Here is a 22,143-nt window from a genome sequence, read left to right as displayed (position 1 = left end):
AAAATTAGATTGACAATGTTTTTGGTATCAAGATAAATGCTCTGTGTTGTAGTAACACAGCAAATAATTTGAGCAATTTCAGTTTCAAAAAAAACCTCAAGTTCTGTTTATTTTATTTTTTTTTTTTTTTAATAACAGCAGGCTTATTTTTAAACATATAGTGTATCCACCTTAATCAATATTAGTTTATTCAGCGAATAATTTTCCTTCTGCTACCTATATAAAAATATACCTTATAATGTCAACACCTGGGCTTTTTGTGTTTCTTTTGTATTTATAAGTGATAATAAATTACTCCCTGAAGATCCATGACTAGTAGATTCTCTTCCACCTTCTTAGTCTTTGGGCAGATATGGGCATTCATAAAATGTTCTTGAATGTTCTGAGAAATCCAGACACTTTCCTTGTACAATAAATATTATTTTGTTATTTTCCTTGCACAAGAAATATTATTTTGATTCTTTGCTGACGAGAAGTTTTTGGTGGACAGAAGCCACTACCAAATTAACTAAATGAAAAGGTATAACTGCTTTTAAACATGGTAAATAACTATTCAAAGATCCAAGCAACAGAGAGCATTATCCATACAGTTTAGATGAGCTGAAGAAAGAAGAATTAAATATGTATAAATAAAGAAGAAAATAGAGCAATTCTAACTTACTCTTTGGCAATCCGCCTTTTTGTTGTTTGTTTTTGTTTTCTTTGGATTAAATTGCTGTTCTCTTTCCATCCTTCAAAAAAAAACCCCACAACTTTAAGGAGGAAAATAGGCAATGCAGAGTTACATCCAGAAGAAGAGCTGCTACAGTTTAGGTCTATTATAACTGTGGTCATATTCGCATTTCTGAGTCGCTTAATAGATTCCTTAAGATATTTCTCCAGAACTTTTTACTTTCCATCTGCTTTTTAAGCTGGTGATCAAGCATTATATCATGTTCACTCTCAGTACCTAATCTACTGTTTACTTTGGTTCCAAAAAGAATCCTTTCATATCTTGGGAAGGGAAAAGAAAAGAATACTTAGCAATCATTTAAATGCAAGGTGAGAACAAACAATTGTGTTTACTCTAAAGATTGCAACTGGCAGGCACATGAGCAAAAAACCAGGAACACTCTTACATTTCCATATTAAAATCAGAGAATCACAGAATATTCTGAGTTTGAAGGGACCCACAAGGATCAGTGAAGTCCTATTCCTGGCCCTGCACAGGTGTCTGAGAGAAATGTTGAAACATACCTTGAACTCCAGGATTCTTGGTACTCTGACCATTTCCCTGGGGAGCCTGTTCCAGTGCCCAACCACTCTTTGGGTGAAGAACCTTTTCCCAAATGTTTCTGTCATAAAACAGTGCAGCTATTATGTTTGCTTTTAAAAGTCAGCATATAAAACTCCCCTTTAACCTATTTAGATTTAACTTCTTTTTGCAATAACTCATGAAGAATAAAATGAATATTTATATAGGTTCTTTTTTGCTCACACTTCAGTGCACTCATTTCAATAATTTGTATCAGTTTCCATTGTTCTCAGGCAGTTTATGAAATTCAAAACTGGTCCCAAAGAGAGTCTACATAACCTCATGTAAACAGCTTTTAAATCCACATAAAATTTATCGCTTGTTTCTTTTCATTAGAAAAAAAAAAAAAAAGGTAAAAGTTATTCAGAGATTTCAATAGACAATTTAAAAGCAAGCTGAATAAGGGTGATTGTTTTCTAACATTTCGTGAATTTTCCAATATGGAGTGCTTAATTCTAAGACAATTTCAATTATTCCATACCTTGGGGTTTTCTAGCACACCTGCTTACTGCTGTGCAAAGAAACATATAATTGTCCTGTCCTTAACACGGGTCTGCTCTCACTGCCTCAGGAGTGAAGTTAGTTCTTTTCTTTACCAGGTGGCTGCTGAGAAGACAAGGATAGAGAAAGCACTTTGTACTGGTGGTAGCTGTTAGGTGATGTCATTCCCTTCTCTTGAAGCTATTGCGCTTTTCACATTGAACATTCACCAGGCTACGGTGAAAGTGAGAAAGAAATGGATCCTAATTTCTCAGACAGGTTGTATGCTTCTGTAAATGCTTTGAATGCACACCACCAAGAACAGTCAATGCAGTAAATGCCAGGTTTATCAAATTGTAGTTGAGCAGCTAATCCAGTCATTCCTAGTGACTCCGTAAGAACTTTATTATGTATTATTCAAAAAAACAAAAACCAAACAAGTTCTGTAGAAAATTCTGAACTCCCCTTTCTCACAGTACTGAGTAACTTATAGCCAGGATATATTTTCAAACACAAAAATAGGGTGGCTTTATGATTCATTGACTACCTATATCCTAGCTCAGAATCTCATTTCCAAATGGGAAGAAGGTAGGTTCTTCCAGCACAGAACAAAGGAAGAAAATTTGTAAGAATGATGAAAAAACATCCATGCTCTTTATTGCACTTTAACAATATTGGGTAGCATTTTTTGTATACAATTAATTTTTAGTAGCTCAAATGTTTAGATATCTAGTTTTCCACTTGCAGTTTCAGTATCTTCTTTTGATACCAGAAATTTCAGTGGGTAGGTAGACAATAAAACCCAGATTTTCTTTTTACATATTTAGTAATTACTGCACTGTCAGACATATTTTTCAACTCTAAGTTTTATTTTTCTAAACATCTTTTGCTCCTTAGTTATTAAAAGTGGAAGTGATAGTCATAACCCAACACTGACATAAATGTAAAAATGTATTTTTGTTACTGTAGAAACAAATGGATTTATATTTATGGCATTGTGTATGACACTTTTCTGCTCTTTGAAAAACAGTAAGATTTATTAGATCATATTTCCTTTGCTGACAATGCTTTATATAGTTTTAAAATACAGATAATAAAAATGATGCATATACTTAGCAAAATCTGATAAATAAAACAAAAGCTCCACCAAGAGTTTGAGTGTAGCAGTATAAAAATTTGAAAGGATATCATAACATCAAATTGATAAAGGTTCATTAGTTGTTTGTCCTTTTGTACTAAGTCATAGACCAACTGACAAGCACATACATAAATAGAAGACATCTATGAATTGCAACAGTGTAGTTCAGTATGAGAGCACTTTTTGAAATAAATGAGGTAGCAAATCATATGTAGAATAATGAATATGAAACAGCACTAAAAAAAATTCAGAACAAGTCTACAACGATAAAATAGCCTGAAAACTTCCTATTATTTAGACTATATTTATAAATCAAATAGAGTCCTAGAGAACCAAAATACCATGGATGGTAATTTGCTTGAAGAATGAGATCCACATATACAATATGGTTTGTCACACTAGAAAAAATTATCACTATGATGATTTCAAAGGTAAACTCTAAGTGTCACTCTAATATGATTTTATCCCTGTGGTTAACATGCAAAATGAATAATAATTCTAAAAAAGGCAGAATTAGAATTAGCATTTTAAAAAAATGAGATTTGACTATCTATTTAGGTCTCTTCTACCACATATTAGCACAACAATTTTCCTTACCATTCAGACTAATGGAATATCTAGCTAGTCCATGGTTTATTGTCCTACTCAGAAAACAAAAGGCATCATCTTTATCTCCCAAATTAGTTTATCACAGGAGAAGAAATCTCCTTAAACTTATGGGATGTTTTTAGTTTCTGGGAGACTAATTAAAAATTTTGCAAATACTTTTGAAAGAAATTGGTAGGTTAATGTATTAGATTCTCTTTGTCACCAGAAGAAAGGATCCTCTAGTTGAGGAGAAAAATATGGTAGGATATGTGACAGGAAGTGTAACATCATTGTCCACTGAGGTATAAATGCAGTAGACAGGGTTAGTAAGGATCAGCCAAAGCACATGTGTGCAGGGAATATTCTGGAATACAATGTGTGACAAGAACTTGGGGACTGGCTCTGTAATCTGTTCTGACACAACTACACAATTGTGTAACGCAGTTCGTTCCAATGAGCATGAAGAAATATATCAGATAATAATAAAAGATTTCATGAAGAAGAAAAAAAAGAATACTAAAATATTACCATAGTGAAGCTTCCACATCAGAAGATGTCCTTCTGGCAGCCCAGAAAAACAATACAAACAAGCAAGCAGTACAACTAAACCAGTCCCCTATCGTGACCATGTAGAAAATAAATGTGGTAGTATTATTGATCTCGTCAGACTTTTTGAAACACTCTAGCAGAGTTTAAATTAGGTAATAATCTACATTATACAAATGTCTATTTTAAAAATAATCAACATTATACAGATAGATACAAAGAGATGATTCACTGGCTGCTCTTTCTCATACATGGTATTTATGGAAATAAAAGCAAACTTACACACTCTGTAAGAGTCAGAGAAAATATTCATAGTTCCATGGCTCCTCTTGAGGATTTACTTGATTTTAAACTGCTCTACAACACTGAAAAAAAAAATATTACGTTGTACTTCAAATTTTCAGACATGTTTTATTTTACTGAAGACATGGTTTTCACCTGCAATATAGAGGAAATACAAAGAAAAGCCACAGAAAGCATGACTTTAGCTTAAAGTGTTACATGAACTACCTACTTGTCAGTATCAACTGTGACCAACTTGACTGCTTTCTAGGATGAAACAACTGCCTGGATGGATGAGAGTAGAGTATATAGGATATTGTCTACATTGACTTCAGCAAGGCTTGTATCTCTGTCTCTTACAATATGCACATAGGCAAAGTCAGGAAGTGTGGACTGGACAAGTGGACAGCGAGGCAGATTGAAACTGACTGAACAGGAGATCCCAAAGGGTTTTTACTGGTGAAACAGAGTCTGTTTGGAGGCCTGTCCCTAGTGGTGTCCCCCAAGGTTCAATACTTGGCCCCATATTGTTTGACTTACCCAGCAATGGCTTGGATGAGGGGCCAGATGCCTCCTCAGCAAGTTCACTGGGGACACAAATGTGGGAGGAATGGCCCAGGGAGCTGTGCAGCCCTTCAGAGGGGTCTTGACAGGCTGGAGGGATGAGTAGAGAAGACCTGTCTGAAATTCAACAAAGGGAAATTCAGGATCCTTTACCTGGAGAAGAATAACCTACCAGCACAGCCTGACCTGCTGTAAAACAGCTCTGCAGAGAAGGACCTGGGGGTCCTGTTGCACAACGAGCTGTCCGTGAGTCAGCAGAGTGACCTGGGGGCCAAGGAGGCCAAAGATATCCTGGGATGCATTAGGAAGAGCATTGTCAGCAAGTCAAGGGAGGTGATCCCACCCCTCTACTCAGCCCTGGTGAGGCCACACCTGGAGTGCTGTGTCCATTTCTGGGCTCCTCAGGACAAGAGAGACATGGAGCTCCTGGAGCAGGTCCAGCAGAGGGTAAGAGAGATGATTAGGGGACTGAAGCATCTCGCTTACAAGGAAATGCTGATGGAACTGGACCAGCTTAGTCCTAAGCAGAGATGATTGAGAGAAGATCTCATCAAGGTCTAAAAGTATCTGAAAGGAGGGTGTCCAGAGGATGGAGCCAGGCTCTTCCCAGGGGTGCAAAGCAATAGATCAAGAGGTGTGGATGTTAAATGCAAGAAGAAAGCAGGGAGTACAGTGTGTCTATGTTAAACTAAGTCATACAAGCTTCTCACTCTGGCCTGAGAAAGCATAAGGAGGAATCTAAACAGTCCTTGGAAGAAGGACAACAACCTTTTGCAGGTGTTGTTTAAGATCCATGTTTACTTGTAAGAAACAGCCAAGGGGTGGTGTTCCACTTGACCAATGATAGTGATGTGTAACTTTAATGTCCAATGAGAGTTTTACCTCTCGGACCTCTCGGATCTGTCTATAAATAAAGATCAAGGGTAATAAACTTGGCTCTCTTGTACAACTCACAAGAGAGTCTGTGTCGTACTTCTCACCATTCCTAATATAGTGCTACAGAAAGATAATAGGCATAAAGTGATGCACAGGAAGTTCCACCTGAATATAAGAAAGAACTTCACTGTGCAAGTGACTGAGTCCTGAAACAGATTTCCCAGAGAAGTTGTGGAGTCTCTCACTGGAGATATTTAAGAACCACATGGACACAGTATGCCATGTGCTCTAGATGACCCTGCTGGAGCAGGGAGGTTGGACCAGATGACCTCCTGTGGTCCCTTCCAAACCGACCCATTCTGTAATTCTGCAACAGTGATGGAAATATTACTGATGCACATGGTGTTAACTGGTTAGAGCAGAGCAAAAGATAAACTCAGGGGACTGAAATAAATTCTGAGGAGCTGTTAACATACCACTAGAAATGTAAATATACTTCCAGAGTACAAGTACATGAACCATGCATACAATATCATAAATAAATTATATTATTATATTATATTAGTATATATATTAAATTAAATATATATTATAAAAATTAAATTTATCTATAAAAACTTTAATTATTTTTATTAATAAAAATAATTAAAAATTTAATAAAAGTCATAGATGTGCCAGATAGAAAGGGAAAATCTAAAGTGGCCAGTTTTGGCATGTCTTTGTTTTCACCTGGTCTCATAATTTTCCCTCATAAGAAAAAGAGGTTTGAGCTTAGAGTCAGCATGTGTCTTGCAAATACCTTTTGTCAAGAGACAGTAAGTGAAAAAGAATTCTCATCAGTATTTGTCCTTTATGTGAGAAGGAAAGAGGCATTTGTTCTTCTCTACTGTTTTATCAGCCATCTAGTAGGGTTGTCCTATTCCAGATAATCTGTGTGGGTTTCACTTCAAACAAACAGCTGAACTCTTCATCTCAGGCCCTTAGGGGAAAAAAAAATAGCAATGGTATAAAATAAATACAATGCAACTGATCTCTTTTAGGTATCCACTTTATGGTGTAGCTACAGGAATCGTGTCCAAGAGCAGCCTATTTCTCTGCATTGAGATGTAACTCAGTTGTAGAGTTCTACAATTTAGATCTGTCATTAGCTAAATATAAATAAAATTTGAGATATAGAGCCAAATACATAGTGTGTATATATATATTTATAAAATAGTACATTTAAAGGGAAAATATCCACCTTTTGTTTGTTTGTTTGTTTTGCATTAAAAAAGGGATAGAACAAGTCTCCACAAAATCAATAAACTTTAGTAAAATTTAATAAAATACAGAGATCTAATGTCCTAAGTATTCTGAAAGACCTCATAAATACTACAAGTAGGAAATGACATTGTATAAGTTTTTTAGTCAGAAACTGTGTACGCTGAAGAAAAACTTAGGTTCTAAAAATGTATTTTCCTGCAAACCTGCTAAAAAAAAATATATATATTTCCAGATAAATCAACAAAGGATTAGACTGCTGTCACAGAAATTGGAAATAACAAGTGCTGCAAAGTTACTGTACTTAAATCATTTGCAGATTGCAATGATTTTGATACTTTGTAGTCAAAGTTGGCTCTGGACACCCTGCTGCTTTAGGCAATCTTCAGCATTCCACATTTTTAACTGCCTCATTTAATTTTATATTTTGACTGTATTTCTGATTTTTTCCCAACCAATTAAAAGTGGTGTGTTTTCTATGAAGTTGTTTTTTTTTTCTTTTTCTCTTTTCATTTGTCTGCTTGTCTGATAATAGGTTCTTCTGTTAAATCCTTATAAGTTATCTTTGAAGAGAGCCATTTTTTCAACATATTTTTTTAACTTTGTCTCACTCTTTCTGTTTAGTAACATTTCATTTGCATTTAGTATTTTGATATTCAACAATTTGTTTGCTTCAATAATTTAATGTTACAGGATGTGCTTCCTCCATCTCAACACTCCCTCTTAATCATTCTTTCACTTCTCTATTGGTTCTTCCACATAATATTCACAGCTGCCTGAAATATCTTATCCCTTTTTCTCACTGTTTGCATAAACTGATATGACCATTTAAACTTCTCTTTCTGTAGTCCACAAACACTAAACTCTCCTGCTGCTAAAGCTTGAACACAGACATACCTTGAGCAGATATCACACAGATACAAGTTTTCTCTATAGGCACAAAGTGGTGTTTGTTGGAGCCTTTTGTTTGTTTTGTTTTGTTGAGTTTCTTTCTTTTCTAATATGTTATCCTGGTGTCACCTAATTTCTTCTCAGTGGTTGTTACAGTGCTGTGTTTTGGATTCAGAATGATAACGGTGTCGGTAACACACTGATGTTTTGGTTTTTTGCTAAGTGGTGGTGTTTATACTAAGTCAAGGACTTTTTCTTGTCTGATATTCTGCCATGAGGAAGAATACAACAGAAACTGGGAGGGAGCAGAGCTGGGACAGGTGACCTGAACCGACCAAAGGGATATTATACACCATAGAACATCCTCTGAATTAAGAGATAGATGGGAGTTACCCCAAGGGCAGCTGATCAGGGTTTGGGATGGGGGATCTGGCATCAGTCAGCAGGCAGTGAACAATTATGTTGTGAAACACTTGGGTTTTTTTCCTTTTTTCTTATAATTATTACTTTTATTTACCAATTTACATTTTTTATTGAATTTTAACTTATTTTCAATTGCTAAACTGTTCTTGTCTCAACGTACAAGTTTTACTTTGATTCTTTTCCCCATTTCACTGGCTTGGGCAGGGGAAAAAGGGGGAGTTGAGAAAGTGGCTGTGTGGTGCTTGACTTCCAGCTAGGTTTAAAACATAGCACATAAAAAGACAGGCAGGAGTTTTCTTTTGCTTAAAAACAGAACCTTGAGTTTTGGTAGATGGGTAGAACACTCTAGGCATTTTCTCAGAATAGATTTGTCAAAGATTTTAGGTATTTTATTCTGCAAAAATTCCTAATGCCTTGAGTTCTACTGCTGTGTCCTGTTGGCATCCCAATATCTTGTCCTCTCATTGCATTTCTGACATATTCACATCTCAGAAATTTCATTTTATGAAAATTACATTAATTTTATGAAATTTACATTGATTCACTTGCTTATAACAAAAAAGACTTATTTCTTCAATGAACGCCAGGACACAGATGACATCAGAACTTCTGTCCAACCTGTTGTAAACAAATGTTGAAATTCTCCACAGTCTCTGCTTGGGTGTACTATGTGACAAGCTAGAGCTAAATTCCAAGACAGATGTTTGAAATTCTGCAGCACTTCACTGCACTCAGTGAATATTCTGTGGTAGGTTCAACAATATTTCTAAACAAAGTTTCTCACTGAATGAAGAGGAATTAGTAGTACAATCTGCGTATCACTTTTCTATTTATTTATATATTAATTCTTGATATTTTTAATGTCATATTCACAGTTTTCTATATTGGTATTAGCTTCTTAGTTTAAAAAAACAAGAAACCAAACAACTTAATTACTTAACATATCTTTACCTAATTACTAAGCATGGTGAAATGGAGAATTAGAAAACTAATAGGAAGAGTTTCTTTTACCTCCCCCTCCCTGCCCTCCCCCCCCATTTTTTTTTCCTTCTGCAATTATCTATCATTTTTAGTTTCAGTAAGTAACAATGATTTTCTGGTCACTTAACTTCGGCTTATTGGTGCAAACATGTAGAATTTTTTATTTTTTTTTAAAAAACAGCAACAATTGAAATCTAGTGGGACCTTCAACCTCAATTTTGACATCAGTGCTAAAAAGGAGTTGCAATATTGTATACATGCTTCTGGAAATCAGTATCATCTCAGTTGTGTAATGCAGCTCAGGTTTTTCTGGTTTTAAAGTCATGATGTAAGATTTTTTCTTTTTACTTAGCACTTTAAAGGACAATGAAGGGTATTTTAAAGTTTATTGATTTTGTTCTATTTTGTTTATGCCATGGTTGTAATTTGGAAGAGCTTTTATTGATTCTTTTAATATAATTGCATGTCTATCACCTAAATTTCCATTACCTTGCACTATTTATGGCCTATTACCCCTGTGTTAAGTGGTTATAAAATTATTCCAATTTATGTTAGTAGCTTATACTTCTGCTATATAAGTATAAATGATTATCAAACAATGTAAAACTGGTAAGAAACTGACCTCTGATATTAAAAATATGTTTATTATTTGTTAATGACATGCATAAAAAAATGCCAACAAGCTTAGAAAGTAATTTTTATACAAAGTAAGATCCTATTCCATGAGACTTTTAAAATAAGAAGTGTTACAGAAACACTCTGGAGTGTTAAAAATTTGGATCTTATCCTGGAAAATTAAAGAATATGCATGACAAACTTGGGACAGATTATTTAGTCATGAGGTAATTAATGAGCAGAATGGACTGCAAACACTGACATGGAAATTTCAATGATGAGCACACACATAGAGCCTTTGAGTATCTGCAAGAGGAAGAAATTACAGAGTTCAAATACTCAACAGAATTAGATGAGCCACCAGGTATTCTTTAACTCTATAGTATTATTTTATGGAGCTCCAACCCCAAACCACAACCATTCCATATTTTTAATACTTTCAAGCACAAGTCCTTGACTGCACTATTTGTTTCACACAGATTCAACATTCAAGAAACTGCCTTCTGCCTATGCTACTGATTAAAATTTAGTCTGGAAAAGCAGTAGTCACATTCTAAACCTAACAACTGAATATTATTCAAGAAACTTGTCACCAGAGGGAACAACCAAGTGGTAATAAGAAGAGTTAACGAATATGCTAGCTGAGGCTTGTATTGTAGCTATTTTCTAGGTAGAGTCTGCTTTTAGAAATAAGCGAGTAAAATTGACTTACTCGCTGTGGAAATAAATGGGAACATGAGAGAGAGACAAGGGATACCAAGAAGCGAGTTATGATATGTAAAAAATAAATATGTCTGACTAAAACCAGGACCAAAGTATCCCATTTTTTAATGCAATCACCTAACTATTTCACCTTTGGCTGAGAATATTGGGTCTGCTTAGACTGAACCCTCTTCTTTCCTCACATTCTATTTGCACAGACCATCGCTCTTTCTGCTGAAGGAGGAGGAAAGGATTTTGTGTTTGTGTATATTCTCCATTTGTCCTTAACCATGTCACCTTTAATGCTGAGGAAAGCAGAGCAGAAAACCCTGAAGCATCTTAACTGCTCTTTCTTGGCTTTATTTTTCTTTTTGTGCAGTAGAACTAGAGGCAGCCTGAATCCCTCCTTCATGGTACACACAAAAATAAATAGGGGTTGTTTCTGGCATTTAAAAAAACTTGCAATGGAGAATAGAGAGGAAGATGAAGAGAGAATTAAATCTCTGCAGAAGGGCTGGCAAGGAAAAGAAATTCTCATAATCACTGACATCCTTCATTACCATATATATCCAAAACTATGTGTTAAAACCCAGTCATATTAGAAGAATTTTGAAACGCCAGTATTCTTTCAAAGACATTTTTTCTACTCAAAATCTTATCCTCACCCTTGCATCATGATCATTCCTACTCATCTGTCCCATCAGTAAAATCCAACCTACTTACAAATACTGAGAAGCACTGAGACACTCTGAAAGCACATAAATGGGTAAAAAAGGTCTTCTATATATGAGAAGTACTAGTGGCTATATCCACCAAATGAGGAAAATTTAGAGAGGGATTTGTGAGATAACAAGTCAACTACAGATGTGTGTTTACTGTATGGCATGCACAAACACCTATCTATTATACATTCACCATTCCTTTAACAATCCTTTGCATTTTCTAAGATATAAGAATAAAAGCAGGCATCTTCTGATCTAATGGGGACTTACTATGAGGTCTTAAAAATATACTTGTTAGTCTTCTTTGGGTAGATTTGGATTTACATAGTTTTGAAATAATAATGACAGTTTCTTATTCTTTTCTTTATGTTTTTGCTTCTACTCCCTGAGGTTCTGCAAGTGTGAATGGCTACTTCTGAATTCAAAGTATACTAATTATCCACATAAATTTAGATTTTTTTGTTTGCTAATTGAATCCCTGAATGACAATAACACTGGAAATGTCACAAGAAAAGACTGTAGTTTGTTGGCAGAAAGTACTTAGAAATAAAACATCAGTTTGCTGGGTGTTTGGCTAAATATCCTGTTACTTTTAATCTAATTAATCTTACTGCTTTTGATTCAGCAGAATCAATTGTTCCAGGTTATTTAGAATGTTAATTGGAAAGTTCACATATGTGATCTGAAGTTTCAGAGCCTATTTCATCTCAGTATCTTTTTTAGTTCCAGGTTTTAGCATAGTCCTTAGCTATTGCTTTTCTGCTTTTAGTATTTCTAAAATGTAAAATCTAAAGAGTGAATTACAACTTATAAAATATTCTCCAAATTTGATTTCTTTTTCACTTTAATGTGGGAATATTTTATATTGTACCAAGCTGCAAATACTCAGTCTTGAACTCTCAACTGCATTATGGTGGTGAGCACATTTCTGACAACTGTCTGCTTAGACCATACTTTCTCCAGACCAGCCCATTTAAAATTAAAATAATGATAAAAGCAAGGAAGGTAAGATGAGAACTGTCAGGCAGTTGAAGCTATACTGTAGTTTGTATGGCTTGTTGCTGTGTTTTCTGATGCTGCAAGGAGATATTATATAACAATTCAGAACTAATGCAAAATATGTGAAGTTATCCCTACATCAGTAGGGATATATCTAGTTATCACTGGTATATTTCCTTACAACAATTAGATATAAATACTTTAAAAAATACAAGTTGCATCCTTTATTCTAATATGGATAAGTTGTTTTTGTTGTTCCACTACTAACACATTTAGGTGCACATTTGATACACTCACATACTTTTCATCTCACTAATTATTTCTTTACAAGTATTTTCATTGTACATCCCTCAGCTGTTCATTCCCCTATATTTTATTCAAAAGTCAAACATTTTCTGAACAAGTTAAGTTTTGCAACTTAAAAATATTTATTGGTAGGAATAAAATAAGTAAGTAAATATATCCAGAAAATAGTGTTTCAGCCTTGTAGAGGGTAAGAATTCTGCACAACTTGTGACCCATATCTGCACAGTGTGTTCTCACTAATCCAAGTCCTTGAACTTCATCCAGTTGCAGGTTACTGGTCTGTATATTCACTCTATATTTAATTCACCATGGGAGTCCACTCTATGTGATTAAAGTCCAATGTTATGATGACAACAGAAAAAACTATCATTATGAACACATGACAAAATACATAAAAAGTTGTTTAATCAAGCATAACAAAACACAGAAGTGACTCTCTTTAGAAGTTTCTGCTACTTAGAAAGATTCTGCTTGTTGTTGAAGATGAGTTGCCTGGAATAAAAAGCAGAGTATAAGTAAGGTAGGCTCACTGTTCCAAATTTTAAATTAATTCAGTGCATGAAGCAAAAAGTATTTCTGATAATTTCTCACTTGTGGTTTATGTTCTGTCTGCCTTCAGCAAACAACAGATTTTGTTTTATCTTGTACTTTTCTTTCATTCTCAAGTCAGTGATTAACTCATCTAACAATTTTCAGGATGAGTCTTCACATTAGAGTCTTTGTCAGATTCTCAGTGGAATAACTTTGAGATGCTAACATACCTTACATCTACACCAATGACTTGTTCTTGCCTGTTGTTGCTTAATGAAACTAGTGTTCCATAACTGCACAGGAAAAAAAAGAGTTTTATAAGGAAAGACAGCATTACATTTTTTACTGTGAACAACCAAGACTACTAGTGTGTGAAGTAGAGAAGCTACTGTGCTAAAACCCTCCCTTAGGAGAAAGGTTTGAGTAGGAATACTGTTGGTAACATACAGCTTCACGGTGCAACCTGGTTCTAACCTGCATCTGAGCTGAAAACACAGCAAGGAGTATGGACCAACAAGCACAGCACTGGCACTCCTGGTCTAGCAGTTGTTCAGACCTAGCTTCAGCTGCAGCTTCCAGGAGCTTGTAGGTGACTGTGACAGGCTTCTATGCCCCAAGGCTGCTCTACAGGGAGCTCCCACTCTCTAAACCACCACTGTCACATTATTACCCCCTTTTCCTTTGAGAAGCATGATGTTATGTGGCATACAGAAAAAGACCTTCCTTAATGTGCTAACCCATTGTGCCACTTAGGTTTTGCTGGTTTTGTTTGTGCACAGTCCCAGAGCAAGTTCTTTCCTGAGAAAGCCTCTTTCCCTGCAGTATTGCATTCTGGTTTGTGCTGGTTTCTTTCTGAAGTTCAAAGCCCAATTAAGAATATAATGATCTTAGTAGATAAATTCTCTGAAATAATGATAGAAGTGATTTAAAATTAGGTAGATAAAAATTAGGGACAAAATGTGAATACAGGTGGCATGTACCATATTCTACTTTGTATAAGATATATTTAATAAAACATTTGTATTTTTTATGTACCCCTGAAATACAGAATGTAACACAAGACTGTGTCATTATCAGTAAATTAATCTGGTGTCAGGAAATGCAACTAGCTTCCTAGATGCTCAAATATAGTCATCCATAGCTATTAAATTGGAAGAATTCTGGTCTGGTTTTTTTTTTTCCTAGACCAGTCAGTAATCCCAAATAATGTCCTGACACACCTTGGGATTTATGACAAGGCATCTTTCCTAATACATAGTTTGGATATGGTTACCTAGTTACAGAAAAGAAGAGAATTTAACATAGATTTGGATTGTTCTCTAAGTGTTCACAGTTTTGCTAATGGAAGGTCACAAGTCTGATTAATTTACTAGTTTAGGTACACACTGAGTCTATTCCAGTGAGTTGCCACTAGGCTATGGAGTCCTTCTCTTCATTTGCTTGTCTGCATTTCAATATTTTACAAAACTTGAAAGAATTTGAATAATAAATATTGAGAAAGTCCTAATTCTTAATATCTTTCAACCCAGAGAGCATCTGGGACATGTAAGAGCTTGTAGTTATTCAGGCAAAAAAAGTAGGAGTTCAAATCAATCTTTCATATCCCAGAACATAATTTGACCCTCTCTTTCTTTTCTATATGACAGCTACTGTAGATGTAACGCGTGGAATATTTCTTTCCAAACGGAGTTGTCTTTATCTGGGCTGACATACTTACACTCCCTTTATAGACACTGTAAGAGAATGAATGTCTCTGGAACACAGTGCTGTCCTTGACTATCCTTGTTAGTAGACTTTCTCAGCTAGGGATGGGAAACCCATGACCAAGAGAGGTCCTGTTTAGGGTTTCTCAAATTGCAGTGATGATTGTATTCAGGAAGTGACTTGCCTTTAACTGTCAGTAAAATCTAGATTGCTAACCAGCTGAGTACATATTTATTTCAAGAGATAAGAAATAGCCTGCAAGACTTGTGAATATATTGGCTAGGTTTTCATTAAACTTAGAAATTAACACATTTAACTCATGCAGTAAGTTATTGATTGAGTTTACTTCATCAGTTTGCTCATTTCCATGGAATCTTTTCTTAGGTGACTTTCTCCAGGCACTGGAGAGCAGTGGTAAAGATTTTAAAATCACAAGAGATTGATTTTGGTGGAGAATATATGTATCCTGCAAAGCTAGAAGCCATTCTCGTACCTCATGCTACTCATTTCTGTTTTATAATCAATTAATATGCTGTATCCTCCAATTTCTGTTTTAGTTTCCTTAGAAGAAAGACATCTGTTACCTAGAAGTGGTCCATGAATGTCATTTCTGTAAGTCTGAAGCACAGGTACAAATAGAAAATAGTATTGTGATCACCTACACTATAACCACACAGCTTCACTTTAGATCTTCTCTCTTTTAGGTCAGCCAGATAATTTTGAAAGAAATTAGCCACAACATCACCATGATAAGATTATGCATTCAAACAAGGTTGAAAATCAGTAAAATCTTTTGTAGACACCTAAGCAATTAATCTTGTTTACATGCAATTATTGCATGCAATTATTTCTAGTAGTAAATGTCTAGCACAAGAGAAATACTGACTGTATCGCTGCAGTGCAAATGATTTAAAATGTAAATAAAAAAAAAATCTAAATTTTCTAGAGATTATGTTTCTTTTTCTTTTTTTGACTACTATTTTACTACAACAGAACAAGCAAGGCTAAAGCATAGCAGTAAGCCTGCGAGAATCTACTTCAGTATGAAAAGTTAAAAGCCCAGTTTTACTAGCTGGCCGTGGAAATTTATTACAGGTCAGTGGAAGATAATAGAGTGATTATGCTAGATGACACAACAACCAGACATTTCAAACCATCTTAGTAGAAGAGCTAAAGGCAAATATGGAATAATTTCCAACTCATAATCAATTGAAATTAAATTGTCTACTGATTTTCAGCCCTTCAGACTGTTATTCTATTTTATTAATCCATGGAAAAGCAGTGGTGATTGTAACTTTCTACATTCTGATAATGCACCCTTCCAGAGCAACAAAAAAAACCAACAGAAATCAACAGCCAGGTTGTGTACCATGTTTTGTACTTTGCTGTGATATTTTGTGCATCATGCTGTTTCATTTCTGCAACTCAGCAAGAAAACACATCTCTTTCTTGGAGACAAAAATAAAAATCTATAAGGTAGACCATAGACTCAAAAGAGAACTTTGCTTTTATCAATATGCTACTCTGAAGAGCGCGAGCAAGACCAAGAAAGATAGAAGTGACTAACACTCTCTTTCAATTACTTCTTGGTGTCAAGGCCCCTAGAGCACCAGTGGACTTGGACTGACTGGATTTCTGGCTTCACCTCAGACCTGAATTCCTATTTTGCATTTGAAGATCGCTAGACTTTGGATGAAACCCCAGTGTGCTCACCTTGTTCATCTTTGACAGGACAGTGCTCTGGCAGCTGAGGGCACCACCCTGTGGCAAATCTTGGCTGTTTGCTGACCTTTCCTTGTACCCCTGCATTTGATGCTCCTGGATAATTAGTTCTGGCCTTCTTCAGCCAGATCTTGGCCCTCATGCAATCCTGGTCCCTGCTTCTTCAAACTGATCCCCACAAGCTGATCCCCACAAACCAAAATCCTGTAGGAAGCTGCAAGCAGCCTAAAGAAGCATCTTGCAACCCCATGTTCTGTAGCACACCTTGGACTTACAGTGATCCCTTCCATCACAACAAAGTAAGGGTGTTAGGGTTTCTAAGTCAGATGTGATTATTCCTTACCACCTACCCAAAGGCTGGCCAAGCAGATGCTAGCGACTCAGCAGGAGTAATTTCATGGCTCTTGGGTAATCCCTGGCACTGATGTCAGTGACTCTGTGCTGTGGATCCCCAAGAACTTCTACAGTAACTTTATTGTAAGGTAGCATACAGGTTCTTCCTTGCAAGTAAGGCAAGGAATATCTGAATATTTAGTCAAATATAATTTAAGTTTTCACTTAAAATATTTTTTTTTCCTGTCTTTAATTCCATGGCAAAAGCTGATACTTAAGAGGAGGACTTTGGGATACTATGGCTATTTTTAATTAATAATTCTGACCTCATGTATGTAGTCCATTTTAAACCAGATTTATTTTTTAAAAATACTGTGTGAAAAAAAAATTGTTATTATATTAGCTTTAGTATTTTTTTGCATCTCTGCTGACAATATATCATGTGTATTGGATAACAACAAGCTTTTGTTATTTCTTTAAAGACACAGATTTCACTGAAATGACAGCTAGAGATTACAAGAGCTCTTAGTCAGAAGAATTATATATTGAAGATAGTTGATTAGTCTCTAGAATGCTAAACAAATAGAAAACAAAAGAAGTTGGAGTGTCACCAAACCTTGTAGACCTGCACTGAAAGAATTGATTAGATGACATATGTTATACAACCTATGTAAACCAAACATCCATTTACTATTCAAGATGTGAAGCAGAGCCACATGCCATAGAGAGATGCTGTCTTGCAGAAACTTAACTGACCTTACTGAGGAATGACTCCTTCCTGGCTCTTTATTTTGTAAACCTTGAACTCTTAGAGAAAGCTATCAAGCAGCAAGGCAGTGCTGACTCATCCTGAATCATCTGCAGCTGTGGCCATTTGTCCTTTCAGAAAAAGATGAAACCTAATCACATCCCAACACCCATCCTACCTCTTTAGTTAAATAGCCTGAAAGAGCATTTCCTGTTTATTTTGGTTAAATAGCTCAAATCATTAATAGGACATTTTCTCAGAAAAAACAATTTGCTCTGTTTTGAAAGGTAATTTTGTCAAAAATGCAGTTCAGCGTACCTAAGAGTCAAGAGACTTTGCTGCAAGGAAGAACCACTGTTTCTGTAAATACACATAAATTAGTTGAAATACTGTTCCAAATGAGAGCAAGGAGCACCTTGTTACGTGCATCATTCAATTTGACTTTAAGTCTCTACCAAGAGCAAATCAATCATATACCCTATATGGTCACTCAAGAACTCAGTTAGCTTAAGTCATCTTAACTTAAATGAACTCAATAATCTTGGTTCCCCATTCGCAGCTTTGAGGCCTTCAAGGTAAAAAACCCTTATTGTATGATTTTTTTTTTCACAGTTTAGATATCCATGTTTCCTCACAATTTCTTCAGTCACTCTAATGCAGTTTCTGCTTAAACTTTTACAATAACTGCATCTTCAGTATTGTAGCTCTTTTCTCCATGAATTAGTAACACTAAAATAGGGTAAAATTTCTGTCTTCCTTTGACTCAAAAAAGCACTTTTTTCTCTATTTATTTGCATCAAATATCACATTACTCAGGCTGCTTTCAAGGAGACTGGTTGTGGACTTCCTGCAGCTGTGGGTTGTCTGTCCAACAATTCAATTTCCTCAAAGTCACTTGCTATTATTTATTCAAGAAAATATTTTCCTTCTGCCTGACCCCAAAATGAATCCCATGTCATAGGGAGAAGACTGTATGTGGGGGACTTCTGTTTTACTGCTGGCAAACCCACAGAAGTTAGCAAGCTACACCAATTTATTTCAATTTTTTTTGTGAGATTTACCAGCATCAGTTTTAAGCAGGTAATTAAAGGCATGCTAGTTTTGGAACACATACAGCTGTCATAAAACACATCCCCTTGTCTCCAGAAGCTCGGGTTTGCTTTCAGTTTCTTTGTGCATCTTAGGCATTTACATCATTATTTTGTTTCTTCATGGTTTTGTGTGCTTTTTGCAATGTGTTTTGGGGTTGGTGTGGTTGGTTGGTTTTTTAGGTCTTTTTGTGGTGGGTGGTTTTTTTTCCTTTTCTCTATTTAATATTAGATTATTTTACTAATGGCTAGGCAAATTAAGCACAAAAAATATTCTACAAGAGAATCAGAGAAAAAATGACAGATGAAGGAATCCTAGTAACCTAATCTGTGAAAACAGTGTATGAAATTGGCTGCTCTCAGGATTATCACAGGAGAACCACTAGGATGATTCAAAAAAAGAATTTCTTCTCATAATGTCATACAAACTAAAGGGATACAGAAGTAACCATGGGGTGGAGGAGGAAGTGAAATTTGGAACACGGTAGGCAGTACTTTGGGGCTGTGTGGGAACTATTATGGCATTTTTAGGGGAAAGAATAAAAGTGGGGTGAATGGAAGGCTGAAGATGAATTAAGATGAATAAATACAGAGGAAAAGAGGGTAAAAGGCATACATAAGGATTGGTCATAGTTGAGCAAGTACTGGTTAATATGCTTGTCTGGCTGAGCCCTGTTTAACCATTGTAGTTTATCCTATATATTCATACGAATTTCTAGTTGTCTTATCTAAACTCTAGACCATAGGACTTCATGTGTGAGTCTTAGGGAAGGTCACCTTAAACTAAATTGCATTGAGTTAAGGTGTCTGAGTGCCAGCTGCTGGACGGATGAACTATAGGTCTGAAGGATGAGATAAGGGTCTGGGTGTACTGGGTGAACTGAAGGCTTTAAATCACTGGAGAGACTGTGTTTTTCCAGTGAGATGCATACACTCCACTATGGGACTTCCATCCTGGTCATTCAGTGGGGATGAAAAGGACTAATCTGTGCTGTTTGTGTTCTTGTGGGTGCCAAGACAGGCACTGTTCTCTGTGCTGGGATGTGTGCCCAGCGTTGCTTGTGCCATGTGTGTGCCTGTGGGAAAACATCTCCAGCCTACAGAGTAGCTGTAGTAGTACATGGGGACAGGGAACCACAATAGTCTCCCTTTGATCCAGCTGGGATGGGAAGACTACCATGGTGCTGAGAATCTGCACAGACTGGCCAGGATGGGGATCCACCCCAGGTTCCAGGAATCCTGTCATGTCTCCCCCATGTATACATGTAGAAAATTCATAAGACATGCTATTTTATAATGCTGAACATAATTAAATCAAAAGGTATACACTCTTAAATGCTTAAGAAGTCAAAATTGCTACACAGCTGTCTTGATCAATCAAAACCACCCTAATTAGTAAAAAAAACCCCAGGATTTTTAGGCTCTTAAAAAACACTACTATTCTTGATCCCATGAGAAGTAACATTTGTTATGGCTTTATCCTCTAATTCTTTGTTGATATAATCTGCACCAATAAATCCTCAGGCAGCTACATCTATCTGTAGCTCTTGTCATATTTAGAATATTAGAGAAGTATTTCTTCTTTTTTTTATTTTTTTTTAATCTATTTTTCCAAAGCTTCATGAGTATTACAGAAGGGATTGGAAAGTTTATGAGTTTAATTTTAACAGACCCTTTCTTACTTACTACTGTTAGAGATGTAAACTTTGTGTTACAACATATAATTAAGGGATAAATACAGCCTCCCGTTTGTTTAAAAGAAACAAACACCTAAAAAGAAATGTAGATAATTTCAACTTAATTTATGTTATTAGGTGAAAATTTATTAATAGCATCTAGCAATGAACTTAGAACTTTTCAGAAACTTAGTATTTTTTTTCAAAGACTCCTTGGATTTTTTGGGTTATACTTTTTCTGCTAATTTTAACTTTTTTCAGGAATAGCCTCTCCTTAGCAAGACCCTCATACAGCTCCTTTGCATACAGCCACAGGAAAAGGATCCTTAATCCCACCTAAGTAATTAGCAGTATAAAAATTGTGATTAATTATAGGATAAAATGAGATGTTAAGATATTCCTAAGGCCATTGATACCAGTGGCAGAGCTCTCTTCTTGACCCAAAGCAGCTGATCCAGCCAAAGTATATAATTTTGACAAATCAGCACAAAGTTCAAGGCTAGCAAATTCAATTCATGTCACTTTTGTTATCTGAAGACTTGGAATCCAATGCTGAAAGTCCTTTGCCTGCAATTCTGTTATTGAGGGTAACATGGTATTGGGAGTGCTGGTCTATAACCAGACAAGTTTACTGCTGCTTCTAACAGGGGTTTAGTTTCAGTGTGTTGCTAGGGATTTGGGAACTGCTGGTATTTCATAAATATTGCAAAGATTCTTTTTGAAGATACTGGATTTCAGAGTGTTTGGTACACAAGTTCTTTGGATAGTCTCAGTTTTTCTTCAAACCAGTTTGCATATAAAACGAATACTGTAAGATATTAAAATGAAGTAAAACTCATATTCTACAGAAGTCCTTAGGTGAAAATTGAATCTTACAGAATATTCAAATAATTTAAATAACAAATTTTTAAACCTTTTTAGTAATAGTCATGGACAATAACTTCTTCTTGAATTGGTATAATTTTTCCAAATGCATTTTATGCTATTAATTGTGCACCTTCTCAACTGAAATGCAGCTGTAAGCAGTAATAAATGAAAAGGCATTACTCTAGTCCATGAAAAAGGTTAAATTTGGTGGCTAAATTTATCTCTTGTGCATTTAAAGAGCCAAACTCTTTAGGCAATCAAGATAATTTTCCAAATATTTTGAGAATCAGTCTTGTATGTCTCAGCTTTTCACCAGTGTAAGAATAACACACAGAAATAGACATGCTGGAGCCAATCAGAACTCAGAGTAACTGAACAGCTATTGATGTGTACCTGTACAGGTTTTTCCTAAGCTATGCGTTTCTCTGCACGCTCATTGGTTGAGCTTATCTGATTTGCATAATCACTATACAGTTATTTCTCAATAGTTCAGGCTGGTCAAGCTGTTTACCAGCAACAAAGATGCAGTCTCAGCTTCTCTTTCTCTCCACATGATGTAGAAAAAACTCTAAAATTTCCGTGAAAGAATAGAATAAAATATTCCAAAAATCAAATAAAATGGAGCTGTCAAGCAGTTCAAAGGAAAACTGTATGAAAGACTTGATTCACTGGATTATGCCTATTTCCATAAATACACCCCTCCTCATCCTAATCTTTATCTTGTGCAAGCAGGTCAAGAAGGTTCTTGTTCTCACAAGAATTGTAAGATTTCTATCTACTTCTTCCTAGCCTCACTGGGAGAATCCC

General features: G+C 35.6%; 1 long non-coding RNA gene across 1 annotated transcript; it reads right to left on the bottom strand.

The window, feature by feature from the left end:
- Positions 1–9,946: 9,946 nt before the first annotated feature.
- Positions 9,947–13,491, bottom strand: LOC147654150 (uncharacterized). The gene is made up of 2 exons (XR_015285466.1): positions 13,429–13,491; positions 9,947–13,159 (listed from the first exon to the last, which is right to left on the bottom strand). It is a non-coding gene; the product is annotated as an uncharacterized LOC147654150 (long non-coding RNA).
- Positions 13,492–22,143: the final 8,652 nt, after the last annotated feature.

This window comes from Cyanistes caeruleus, chromosome 3 (assembly GCF_971803275.1).
Source record: "Cyanistes caeruleus chromosome 3, bCyaCae1.hap1.1, whole genome shotgun sequence".
NCBI classification, from domain to species: Eukaryota; Metazoa; Chordata; class Aves; order Passeriformes; family Paridae; genus Cyanistes; species Cyanistes caeruleus.
The sequence above is the reverse complement of the archived record's forward strand: the minus strand, read 5'-3'. Positions and strand labels throughout refer to the sequence as shown.